This window comes from Ambystoma mexicanum, chromosome 12 (genome assembly GCF_040938575.1).
Source record: "Ambystoma mexicanum isolate Mex_15411 chromosome 12, UKY_AmexF1_1, whole genome shotgun sequence".
Lineage (NCBI taxonomy): Eukaryota > Metazoa > Chordata > Amphibia > Caudata > Ambystomatidae > Ambystoma > Ambystoma mexicanum.
In genome coordinates, this window is record NC_090936.1 from 664,717,209 (window position 1) to 664,729,853 (window position 12,645).

The following is a 12,645-nucleotide window of genomic DNA, read 5'->3' on the forward strand; positions in this document are numbered from 1 at the left end:
TTGTGTATTACTTGTTTATTTATTTGCTCATCCTGAAAATCCACTGGGTTTCACGGTTTGTGAGATCAGCAGGCCCATTGCTCATTTTAATTTGTCTCAAACTGATCACATGTGTTTTTGAGTTCATACATGGATTGAATGTAGAACAAAGGGAATATTACACAAATGCTATGCCTTATCAATCCCTGACCTCGTAGTAATCTGTCTGTTGCCTTGCTCAGGGTTGCGGAGTGGTGTGTGCCAGATTAAGAAGTTTAATGCTGCATTTCTGGGTTTGTGACTGGTCAGAATATTTTTTAAGGTGATGTGCCATTTGTTGGGGCTAAAATGTGCTGTATACCCAGCAGCTCGGACTCGGGTGAGGCCTACTTGTTTCGTTACCAGTCCTTGCAATGCTCCCTTGATTTTAAAATGTCAAGCAGCCTATACCCCAAATCAGCTCTCACCAATACAAATGGGAAACAGCAAAGTAGAAAGATTTTCGTTTTTTTAAAAATTGCTCCTAGGTTTTTGCGTCCATCCAAAAGATGTACTGTGTCCAGTGCGCTCAATTTGACCGACACCCACTCCTTTCTCCTTCAAGTGGAAAAATGTATCTACTTTGTGGTGGATATGGAGCCTGCTTGGTACCACATTTAGCAGTGTGCTGTGAGTCAGTGGACGATTAGTAACTGAGGCACCTTCTAATTGACATGTGGATCCTGCCGTAGTGTTCACATAATACTCAATTATGCGGACATTTTAAACAACTGGTTGTAGCCTAATAGTGCCTGACAAGTGTGACACAAACCACCAGGCTCTACTTTGATTCTAAGGCCATTTAGTGCCATACTAGCATACCCAAGAGCCATTAACTCTTTGTTTGGGAAGTTGTATGAAGTACATCAGGAAACCTCTAGAACATGAATCTGCCACTTGCGGCTCTCAAGATTTATTTGGACAGCAGTCCCCATACTAGCCGTTTTGTACTACAACTTGCATCAAGCCAAATGTTGCAGCCCCCAGCTATAGAAGTCATTTAAATCATAATGACAGTTATATTTTTCATCTTGTGAGATACATTTGTGTCACACTATGAATGAGCTCCTTGCTGTCCTGCTCATAGTTTGATACCAGAAACACAGGAGCTGTTTTTTTATCATGCTCATATAATCCTTGTTGAGTCAGATGCAATTAGAGCTTTGGACAAAATAGCAAATCCCTTGTAGAAGAACTGATTGAAGATCTGAAGACTCCTCCTGAAGAGCCCCAGAATCTCGTTCTGCATCATGCCCGGTGAAGCCCTTTTGGACTGCTTGATCTGTGAAGGCCCTGTGCAGTGCCTTAACCCCTGGACACGTGGGACCAAACGGTCTTGATGTGTTCTTAAGGAGCCAGCCGTCCTGAGGCTTCAGAAGTGTCCCCATATCACCTGGTGGACTGTCCATCTCTCCAGTCGGCTACCTTCGATGGAACTGTCACCATTCCTTGTTTGCAGCCAGAACCTTAGTGGTAGACTACTGGCTGTATAAGTCGCCCTCCTGATGAATTTCAGCCTCCTAACCTCAAGGGATCCTGTCCTGGAAAGACTCCTTCAACCGCGACTGGATGGGCGCCTGCCATCGTCTATGTGTGATATGATATGGCATTTATAACGTGCCTATACACAAGTGTGGTAGGTGTGGCTGGAACTTTCGTTTCACCATCCTGTGAATTGTCCTGAAGAGGGCTGCATTTGTGCATCATCTATTTCTCCATTGCCAACGTTTGCACTCTGCTCCTGGACCCGACCAGAAGAAATCTTGCACCCGCAGCTCCTGGGCACCTCTCACCGGAATCAACTGTGGGAAATCCAACCTCTAGTTTACCCATCCTGTCATCTTTGAAAAGTGGTTAAGTAAACGCAAAGTGTTTGTCTCCCGTGCCTTCCAACGATGGCATTGATACCAGGTCTTGATAACAAGTCTCTTTGTATCTTTCCATTCCACTGCTTTTTGGTCATTGAACCGGCATAGTGGAACCTGAAGGATAAGAACACTTTTACTTAACCAAAAACTTAATTGCATCTCTGCTTTTGAACAATCACCAACACAAGTAACACACCTGCTACAAATACTGAAGCATTGCGACTTTTGGGCACAGGGTCCCCTTCTTAGGGATTGGACTGCTAAAGCTAGAGAATATCCCTTTGGGCTTGGTTCCATCTTAATGCATCACTTTACTTACCTCTTCTGTTGATTGAAGTCATTGAATGCATTTTAAGAACCTATGGTGACTGTGTATATTATTGAGTGTTGTGCGATATTATCATCTGCCCGTTTCATTTTCTTTTGTGTGTGTTTAAGGCCTAGAATAAATAATGTATTTGTATACATCCCTGTCTAAATTGAATTGTGTGCTTTACTGTGCTGACCCCACTCCAATTCTCCTGAAAATAGCCTTGACTGCTCTCCATTGTTGCCACGATTGGGTGTTGGCTAACCTCTCAGATTTCCCTGTTAATTATAACTAGGGTGGCCTCCTAAATTCAGTCCACCTGGCCAGATCATAGAAATTCCATGACGAATATTACAAGATTTTGGGCGTTTGGGGGGAATCCTCGGTTTCGGTTACAGTTTCGGGATGTTGGAGTAATTCAAAATCAGTGAAAAGGGGTCCCACGTTTAAAGGATTAGTAATGTGCAAAATCTCCATTTTATTCCACTCCGTTATTCTGAGTTGTCAACACCTAGGAAAGTGTTTGTCAGTACGCACAGTCTAGGGGTGGGTTTAAGGGCAGAGGCACATTTTACTTGACCTTACTAGATGATCCCAACGATGTGCAGTCTTCTGGGTCTCAGTAGCCTTGTAACGCACTCCTAAATGGGCCTTCCTTCTGGTTGACCTCAATCCCCTTTGACCTAGCGGTTTCTTGAGACGTTGGAGACAAGCCCATGTAGTATTTTCCCTCTCTTGCCAGTTTAACTTTTTTTCTGGGCAGGATTTTTGTGCAGCTCTCCAATCTACCCACCAACTGGGTCCTTTACAGATGAGTAAATGTAGCCCCACCGAGCCAAGAGCCACCTTCTGGGTTTGAATCTGCTACAAGCTATGCTTGGCGCTCTAGCTAAAAGTGAATGGCAAAGTAGAAAGTACACTTTGTTTCTGTGCCTTTGCTACCGTCCACGTTTTTCTTTAGTTCTGTGGCTTTGCTGCAGCTGCCAGGATATTGGATACTGCCCCAGAAGGAGATTCTTTTCAGTGCCCTCTGTCTCCTGGCCCAGAGCAGGCTCATTGCTCTATTATTCCCTCTGCAGTCTAAAGCTTTGTGTGATCCATGAGCGTTACCACCGCCCATTCCTCAAACCTCTTCTATCATAGCTTATTTGGCTTTACCACCTGTCCTGCTCGTCTCACTGCCATAACACCAACAATTTGGAACACCATCCCAAATCCATTAGAGGATTCTTTTTTTCCCCCTTCTTTTACTGGATGTGCTTTGCCAGTAATTGTTTTAATGAGAGTGTGGATTTCTGGGTCTACTTCACCATTCTCTTGGGCTGTGTGAGAGCGAAGAGGTCCACAATGAGTTCCCCAAAAAGGGGGGAAGATCTTTTCCAGAACTTCCTGACAGAGCTCACATTCGTAGGAGGCCGAAGTCTGTCTGCTAAAGACCTCTGATGTGACATTTACTCTTCATGCCAGATGGGCTGCCATCAGACACAGTTTTCCAGAGCCCAGGACACCAGTCGCATTGCTTCTGTGCACAGAAGCAAGGACGCCTCAACACCTAATGTGTGCATGAATGCCTATCAGTCAGGATTAGCAGTCTTGTATTTCACAGATGATAGGAAGAATACCAGGGCCAGCCCGATCACCCTCAGCTCCAGCAAGTTTTGATGTGTTCCAGATACTCTCCAGGAGACTACAGTATGCTCACTGTTAGATTCGAACTGTGAGCGCCCCTTCGTCCGTGACCTGGGGCCAGTGTTGACTAAACCACACGCCTCTCCGCAAGTTGTCTCATACAACGCGCCACACAAGATCCTGATCCATGTGGTCCCAGACCTGTAAAAGGTTTGACATGTGGCCTTGAGACTGCGACCATTGGCAATGTAGAAGCCACTGAAGCAATTTCATGTGTTGTCTTGCCACTAGGATGCATGAGGCCTGGAAGGCCCAGAAAGGCAGAGACTGGGACTTGTTCCTGGGATTGGAGGACATTGACCAACCGAAAGAGGTTAACCACCTGGGCCTCGAGCAGGAATGCCCTGCCTAGGCGAGTGTCCAAGCTGTGCAGTAGAGTGCAGAGGAGATACTCCTACACTAGATCTTGGGATCGAGCCAGTCGTTCAGATCTGGAAAGATATGAATTTCATTTTCATTTTATTTCGTCTTCGTCATTTGTATAGTGCCTTTCACCATGAGTATGATCCCAAAGTGTTGTAACTTGAACGCCCTCAGAGGGTTCGAAGTATGGGAAAGTGGGGAGGTGCTAGTATGCGTGTGTGCATACAGGGCATTAAGGGTTGTGGGGGTTTGGCCAAGTCCCTATTAGCCACCCATGGCTAATTGGCATGTGTATGGGTGGAAAGAGATAAACTAAGGAAATAAACGGGGGGTGTAAGAGGATAGTCCATTCTGTGTATAGCTACAGTTTGAATTTTTGTACTGAAAGGTAGCTGCATTTTTATGGCAGCAGTGTTGTCCAAAGTCATTCGAGAAGTATGTGAAAGCAGATGCGTGCTGGAGTGGGAAGTCTGTCCGCTCAAGTGCGCCGGGAGTGAGGCAGCGCCTTTGGCTAATTAAAAAGGTGCATAGTGGGGAAGAATGCATTGGTTATAATTCAATGTAAGCTTAGAATTGGTGCATTCGTCAAAATTCTACTACATCTGGGTTGATAAAATATGCTGGCTGCATTCTGCTTGCATCCAGCTATCATTGGGTGCCTACATTCAGGACCCCACCTAACAGTTAAAGCAATCTTCTTCCAACACCTGTCACATGTAGTAGAACACATTTTACAATTGCCTAGAACTAGAACTTGGTCGCCCTCATGAACGCGAATAAGTGCAGCACTCTGGACAAACTGCACAACCCTTCCCAGTGCTATGGCAAGGCTATCGTGAAAGATCGTCTGGTGTAAGTATACAGTCTGTGCAATATAATGGCTACCCTCTCAAAATTCTCCCACAGAAACACCCAGGTCGCCCGCCTCAATTATTCCAAGTGCAGCACAATGTCCAATCGCACTAGACTTCTACATGTAACATGTTGGCTACCCTAATGAATATTCACGGGGCAAACACCTTGGCTACACTTATAAATCATCCAAGTGCAGAGGCAAGGGCCACCTTTCTAATGATATGGTTTGATAAAGTGGTCATCCTCAGAATTGCCTCCAGTGCGATACGTTGCCCATCCCCAAAATTCATTGAAGTGTAACACATCTCCTGTCGCCCAAATAAATAAGTGCAATCCACTGCCTGCCCCCCAAAATGCCACAACTGCAACATCTGCCTTCCGAAATACATCTAGCAGGCTATTTAAGGAGTGCAGCAGGTAATCTACACAGTGTTCTGACTTGAAGGTAGTGATGAAAAAGTGGCATGGTTTTAATTGAGCACGATAATGGCTATGCTCACCGCCCGTGCCAAATTACATTAGTTGTTGCAGTAGGGTGTTATGTCAAGTACCTTGGGGCGAACGGGGGCAAACCGGGATGGTGCTGCCCAGAGCTTCCCTTGGCCTCTGCCCTTAGGCAGCAGCCCTGAGGCGCTCAGTGAAGCGGGCTACATCCTGGTGGAGCCACCAATCACAGGCCGGGGGGCGGGAGCAGGAGAGGGAGTATGGAGGGAGGCAAACAGAGCAGCGAGAAGGGCAAAGAAAAGGTGAATGTAGTGTGGAATATGGTGTGGGGGCAGGAGAGGAGCAAAACATAAATTATCAAGAAAGGTCGGACAGCGGGTGGGGGTAAATAATATAGGATGGTGGGTGGGAACAGGGAATGGATGGGAGGGCAAAAGGGCTACTCGCCCCAGGAACGGGTGCCCCTGAGCAAAAACAAGAGTGCAGGATCATGGTCCGCTCTCGCCCATGCTCTTGCAACCGTTTAACAGACATGAATGCCCTCCCCCCTGAGGCATGCCGCCACCTCTGCTAGTAGTTTGGTAAAAACCCAGGGAGCCCAAGAACGGCCGAACTGCAGTACTCTACAGTAGTGCTGTTGGCCCACCACGAACCTCCGGTACTGCCTATGTTTCCGATGAAACTTCATGAGGGAAGTAGGCATCCTGAAGGTCCAGTGATACCAACCAATCTTGCAGTTTGGGAACTTGCAGGATCTGGGCTAGTGTAACCATCTTGAATTTGTCCTTGTGCAGGAACAAATTCAACTGCCTCAGATCCAGAATGAGATGCAAACCCCATTTCATCGGCACCAGACAATAGGTGGAGTATTAACCCTTGCCAAGTTCTGAGTGTGGTACGGTATGCAGTATTTATAACAAAAATGTTATAAAAAAATAAACATATTGAATCTTTTATAACGAATCATTTTATGACAAATGCATTTAGGGGTTGGGTAAAGGGTTACAGTTGTGGTGGGGAGGGAAACTGGGGTTTGGGGGAACCCTCAACCCCCAAAAAAGTGTTATTTTTTGTTATAAATGTTTCGTTATAAGTGCATTCTTCATAAAATGTTTCGATAGAAACACTTAACCATGTGGTACCAGTTCTATTGCGCTCTTTGAGAGAAACTGACTGACCCCTAAGAGGATTGTGTAGCCTCTCAGAGTCTGAAAATCCATTTTAACAGGCTTCTTCCCCTTAACATTGTTTCCCTTAAAAGAAAAAAAGGCATCACTGCACACTTTTCCTCATTTCTTATTGAACACATGTCCATCGATGGATCTTATTTTGATGGGGTTAGTGCAGAGAACTTGATGAGGGGATAGCCACTGGGCAACTTGGGGAGCTGCATGGGATCCACCATGGGTTTGCTTAGTTGGTGCCATCCCCTGACTCAGAAGTGCCCAGTCCCCTTCTATAGCTCAGTTAGGAGACTCGATCACAACATTTCTCAGGGAAAAAACAGGCATTATAGTTTAAATCAACAAAGCATTCAACCGTGTCCTGGTGTGTACATTTTTGTTTTTAGATCAGCTTGGAGGTCACTTGGATCGCTGACCAGGTCATAGTGCATTTCTCCCCAGTCAGGTGTCGCACCAACCCCAGGCTTGGAGTGGATTTTGAGTTTCACCATCTTGTTTCAACAGCTAGTTTATTCCAACCTATTGGCAGATATTATATTTGGCTCCTGTTGAGATGGAGGCCGTCTGACCTATCCCAGCCCAGGAGGCCAGTCTGTTTTCTACACACCTTTGGCCAAGAAAATGGGAGTATCAGGATTGAGATTCAATTTGTGAAGGATTATAGAGTGTCTGGGCAAAATGGCGCCTTCTGGCTGCTCTGTAACCCAGATCCTGACCTGCCTCCAGCAGGGGGTGGGGGGGTGGGGTGGGAGAAGAGTGAGCGGTGAATTTCCGCTATCAAACAATAGGATGCTCTCTTCCCATCCTAGATCCCACACAAATCTTCTGTGGTTCCTGGCCAACAGCTGACACTTTGAAACTAGGATAATTGAGTTTCTTTGCATTGCAACCAGGGTAGTTGCAGTCATTCTAGTGCGTCTTTGCCGGCAGTGTTTACACATCTATCCATACTTGATCGACTGGCTAATTAAATGAGTGCTTAGTCTCATAAAGCAACAGAGGTGTATGTAAGCTTGATCACAGATCTCTTCACTTTGGGGAAGTCATCAACATTCCCAAGTCCACTCCGGTTCCTATATATAGGATCCTGTTTGGAAGGTCTTTCTTGGGCCTATTTCTAGGGCCTAGATCTGTCGACCTATCTTGGTTGAGAGGGTGTTTCCTGTGCAATCCCAATTTTCCAATAGGAACCTTGGTGGAGAAGTCAAGGCAACTCTTCATAAAGAGTGCAATAGTTGTAGGTGCAGTAAACGCTTTTAATAAACAGTACGGTAAGGACCATGCATCATGTAAGAATGTTCCAGGTCTTGCATTTGGCGCACTGCAATAGCCATGCACGTCTTTTTCGTGTGTCTCTGAGCTGTGCTGTACCCCCTCCCACTATCCTCCTCTCTGGAATCCTCTTTTGAAGGGAGTGCCTCCCCCTCGCCCCTCGGCCAGGTTCCTTGCTTCCCCACTCAACTGATTAATGTTCTGCTCTGGGTTGCCTTCCTCTCTTTAAGCTGATCGCCTCTGCGCCCCTTCTCTGCTACATTCCCGCACCATCCCTGCCCTTTCCAGCCCCGCCTTCCCTCTTATTTGCATGCCCATGCTGGAATTGTGGTGCAGTAGCAACCCTGCTTGGCAAAGCCGCTGAGGTAAGTGCCTGCTTTGTCAATGGCAAGATAATGTAGATTATTATTAAATGATGTATATTCTTTTTTTCTTTTTAAATACAAGCATTGTTTTGAACAATAGAAAAAATGTAACAACCCATAGAAGGGGAAATCCCATCTGAAGAGACACAAGACTTGCATCCTCTTTATTATCCTCTTCATGTGGAACCTGTAATGCTCCTGAACGAGCCCCCTTATCAGTGGGGTGATTCTGCAAAGGTAGGGTGCATGGGAGATCATGCCTCACCCAAGGATTGGGGAAACTCTAGCATCCCCTGGTCCTGCTTACCTTTCCACAGCCATTCGTCCAACGAGCACTCCGGGCACTCAGTGTTCGGGTTACTAGGTGCAGAGTTGGTCGTTTCTATTAACTCGTATCCCTCTTCAGTGCTAACGCACACCACGCCATTTGGGTTCATGCATGTCAGGGCCCCAGCATTCTTTTTAATGTGTAGGGGGGGGGCATCGTCATTGTGACCTTCTTTCTCATTTTTTTTATTGTTGCATTTCCTCCTCATTTTGTTTTGCTTGCCATACAACATGTCTTCCTGTTCCTCTACATTATTCTAGGTGTTATTAATAATTATGTCCTCGGCAGCAGTTGCCGGCGTGTTGTCAGGGCTCCCATGCTGGTCCACGCCAGACCTATTCATTATGGGACGCAGTGCATGTACAATAGTGCAAAGAGAATCACCCCATTCTCTTTTGCTCGAGTGCTTCTCGTTTTCCGCTAATGTGCTATTTGCCATAATTATATGAACAACTTTACCAAGCGTTTGGCTGAGTTTGTACTGTTCTTCACCAGGGTTGAACAGATTCCAAAAATGGCCCCCAGAGTCACATCAATTGTATTAAGACAAGGTGATAAGTCTTCTGTGTTAGAATTATATTTTCAGGTGTCAATTGTTTCAAAATAACTCTTGTGTTTTCAATCTCAGTCTCTGTGTTCCAGGTCGGGAGAGGCATACACAACATATTGTCACAAGAGTTTATATCCTGGTTAAGAGTACTGGCCTGTCGAAAACCCAGTGACTCGCGCTGTAGGTTTAGGCATATGTTAGAGATGGAGACGCCCACTTCCCCCTGCAATGCTTCATTCCCCTGTGGTGCCACCTGACTCGCGCTGTAGGTTTAGGCATATGTTAGAGATGGAGACGCCCACTTCCCCCTGCAATGCTTCATTCCCCTGTGGTGCCACCAATTGCCGGGGACGAAAAAATCCAGTGATTTTTGGCTGCTCAATGATAACACAATCCAATGTATCTTTTTCTGTGGAGTTAACTTTTGCCTCATTCAGTGATTCATCCTAAATCTAGCTTCTATTACTTTTAGCTGTATGATACGAAGTTGAAAGTTTAGCGGGCATGGTTCCTCAGCAAGACAGCGTGTAGTAGTAGCAGACTCTTCGATGGAGACCGTGTAAAGAGGATTAACTCGCCACTTGGGCAGCATCCCACAGACCTGCTGGTCCACTTGACTGCTAGACTGCACTGTACTGCTCCGAGGCGATTGCGGACGCATGCGCTGGCATGGTAGGAAGGATGGAATGAACACACACCGGCAAGGAAGTGAGGACATAGAAAGTGAAGTGGAGGAAGAGCCCATTACATGTGTGCACAAACCGAGGTCTCTTCAGGGTGAGTAGGGATAGTAACTCAAGAGGGAGGGGGCAGGGGGTCCACGTGTGAAGCATTGGGGCGAAGACGGAGACAAGAGGCCGGGCCAGCATCTACTCAAGGAGATGATGTTCAGACACTGGAGAAGCACACAAGTAAGTAACCGTAATGGAGGCAGTACAAACCTGTTCCCCCCCCCAAAGGGAAAACGTAGTAAAAATAAAACCCAAATAAATGCAGCACAACTAGAAATGAGTACATCCTAAGTATACTAAATGTGATCTTGTCCACTGTGCGTAGCAAACCTGTCAACAAATTATGATTGGAGAAGTACGGATGACAAAGCTAGACTGAACAGTAATTGGATACAGGGTTTGAAATTGCTTGGAGCAATTTAGTCTCTGGTTCTAACTTGGGAGAGCCTGGTTTGCTTGAACAGGACAACTGGCGCCTTCAAACATGTATATGCCACTTCATTTTAACTTTGTGTCGAATGTTAATAAAGAAGAATTGGGACACGTCTAGTACACATTTAAACATAATTGATTGATTATATACAATGGGCAAGTTTGCATCTCATGAGAAGTTGGATTTGTGGTGCGGTGTGTACTTGCTCCTAGTTCCCAAGCCGTAGCTCATACCTACTGGGTAATGCCCCCGCTCATTGAATCATAATTTAACTCCCTGAGCTAACCTATTGACATTAGAACTGCTGATAATTGGATGACCTGTTAATACAATCCAATAGAGTTGGGAGGAGGTGAGAACCAGGCTCCCATGGAAACTCTAGTAGGGACTGGGTTCTGCATTGGGAAAACCTGCTGCGAGGGTGTGCGTGCATCCTACTGCTGGGCTTGTCAAGCCTAAGAGAGAGTTAGGCAGCAAGACCTGAAATGGGGAACGTCCCGCGTTAGTGTAGGAATGCAATGGGACATAAATGCTGGTGGTACCCAGCCCAAATGTACGTGTGTTGGAGGCGTGGTCAACGGCACCCAACATGGCTGCTTGATACAACCACTTCATCAGCCTAGGGGAGCTGCTGTGAGGCAGAGGCGGTTCTGTTGCTTCTGTAGTGGGGAGGAGGGGGTAGCATAAGAAGCTGAAGTTTTTGAGGCACCGCAAGACCCGCTCCTAGACTCTGGGATCCCCTTTTCTGGATCATGGCCTTTGCATCACCTTGGCTAGTGCACAGGGTCGGTGTGGGGAGGCGGCAGCCCGGAGCTGCCAGAGAGATTCCAGTTGCCGGAGAGTGTTTGGACTCTGTGTTGGGAGAGGTGAGCCCTGACAGATGACGCAGACCGCAAGCCTGACTGAATGGGCCGAGTTGGGCTGAACCTGCAGCAAAGCTGGAGGGTGCACAGAGAATGGGTGTTCGGGTGTCGGTCTCCCTGGTGGAATGCTCTAGCTAAAATGGAGCGTGGCTGGGATCTGCAGGCATCTGCAAGGCTTGGAGGAGCCTGGGAAGATCTATAGGTCGTGAAAAGGAGGAGTCAAAAGGTAGGAGAGCAAGCTTGAATTCCAGAGGCCATAGATTAAGAAAGAGCCTGTGGAAGGGCAAGGATTTGGGGGAGGCATCTTTGGAGGCATTTGGGGGTGTCTGAAGCAGCAATAACCATTGTTAGGTATGTGGTTATCAGCTCACTGTTGAATATCATCACATGAGAGGTGGGCGCACACCAGAGCAGTATGTAAGTCACGTAAGGAGAAAGGTGCCGCACGGTAGTGAATCAAAGATACAGTGGTGTAGAGGGAGAAGGCCCTGCTTTGAGCCTAATTGGGGCAGATGCCACTGCACAGGCTGATCCGACTAGGCAGCAAACTGATTTCTTTTTGGTCTGCAAGCCAGCAGCAAACTAGGGGAAGAGAGCGTTGGTCCCTGTGTGTGTTAGGACAGTTTTTCTGAAGTCCAACTAAGGGCTTAGTAAAACCATTCACCTGAGGCAGTAGAAGACTTCACTCTTAGTATAAGGCTGTACCACCTGAGAATATGGTAGCGTAGACAGAGCAGCCAGGCTTTGCCTTAGGGGGAGAGAGGGCTGTAGAATCAGTACAAGTGAAATTGTCATACAAATGATCCAAAGAAACGCTGAAACACTATGTATTGTAAAAATAAAGGATTTATTTAAATACAGGTAGGCCCAGATAAATCTAGGGAGTAAGTAAGTACGAACACATTTTATGAAATCACAATATAAAACCACAACACTATACTTGAAAGTACAGACCCAAGTATAGACTTTATTTGAAGTACCTAACAGTAATTCTAGGGAAGTCAAAACCTTTTCATACATTCAGTATAGGTCAAGCCTATTATTTGGGAGTAAAAACCAATGGTTAATTTTTACAATTACATTCAGTAATGCAATGGCAGTATACCCTTCCAGTTGTATGATTATTCTCGGCACAAATCACTTAATCAGTCAACTGGACAAAATACTTTTGATGACTAGTGAAACACGTATTCTAGGTGCAGTAAAAACCCATAACTACTTTTGTCATAACGCACAGTTATACTAGGTGAGTAAAACCTAAGGATGTAATATACAATTACAGGTGCTTTTGAAATCAGGGAACCCCAGATTGAGGTAAGCAGTAACTCTTAACTTATTTTGGATGGCACACAGCTAACACAAGGTAAGTAAA

The 12,645-nt window shown here is 46.0% G+C and overlaps 1 protein-coding gene across 1 annotated transcript in view; it reads left to right on the top strand.

The window, feature by feature from the left end:
* The window catches only part of DLD (dihydrolipoamide dehydrogenase), a 644,498-nt gene that overhangs the window by 55,175 nt on the left and 576,678 nt on the right, over window positions 1-12,645 (top strand). The gene's annotated exons all lie outside the window — the stretch shown is intronic.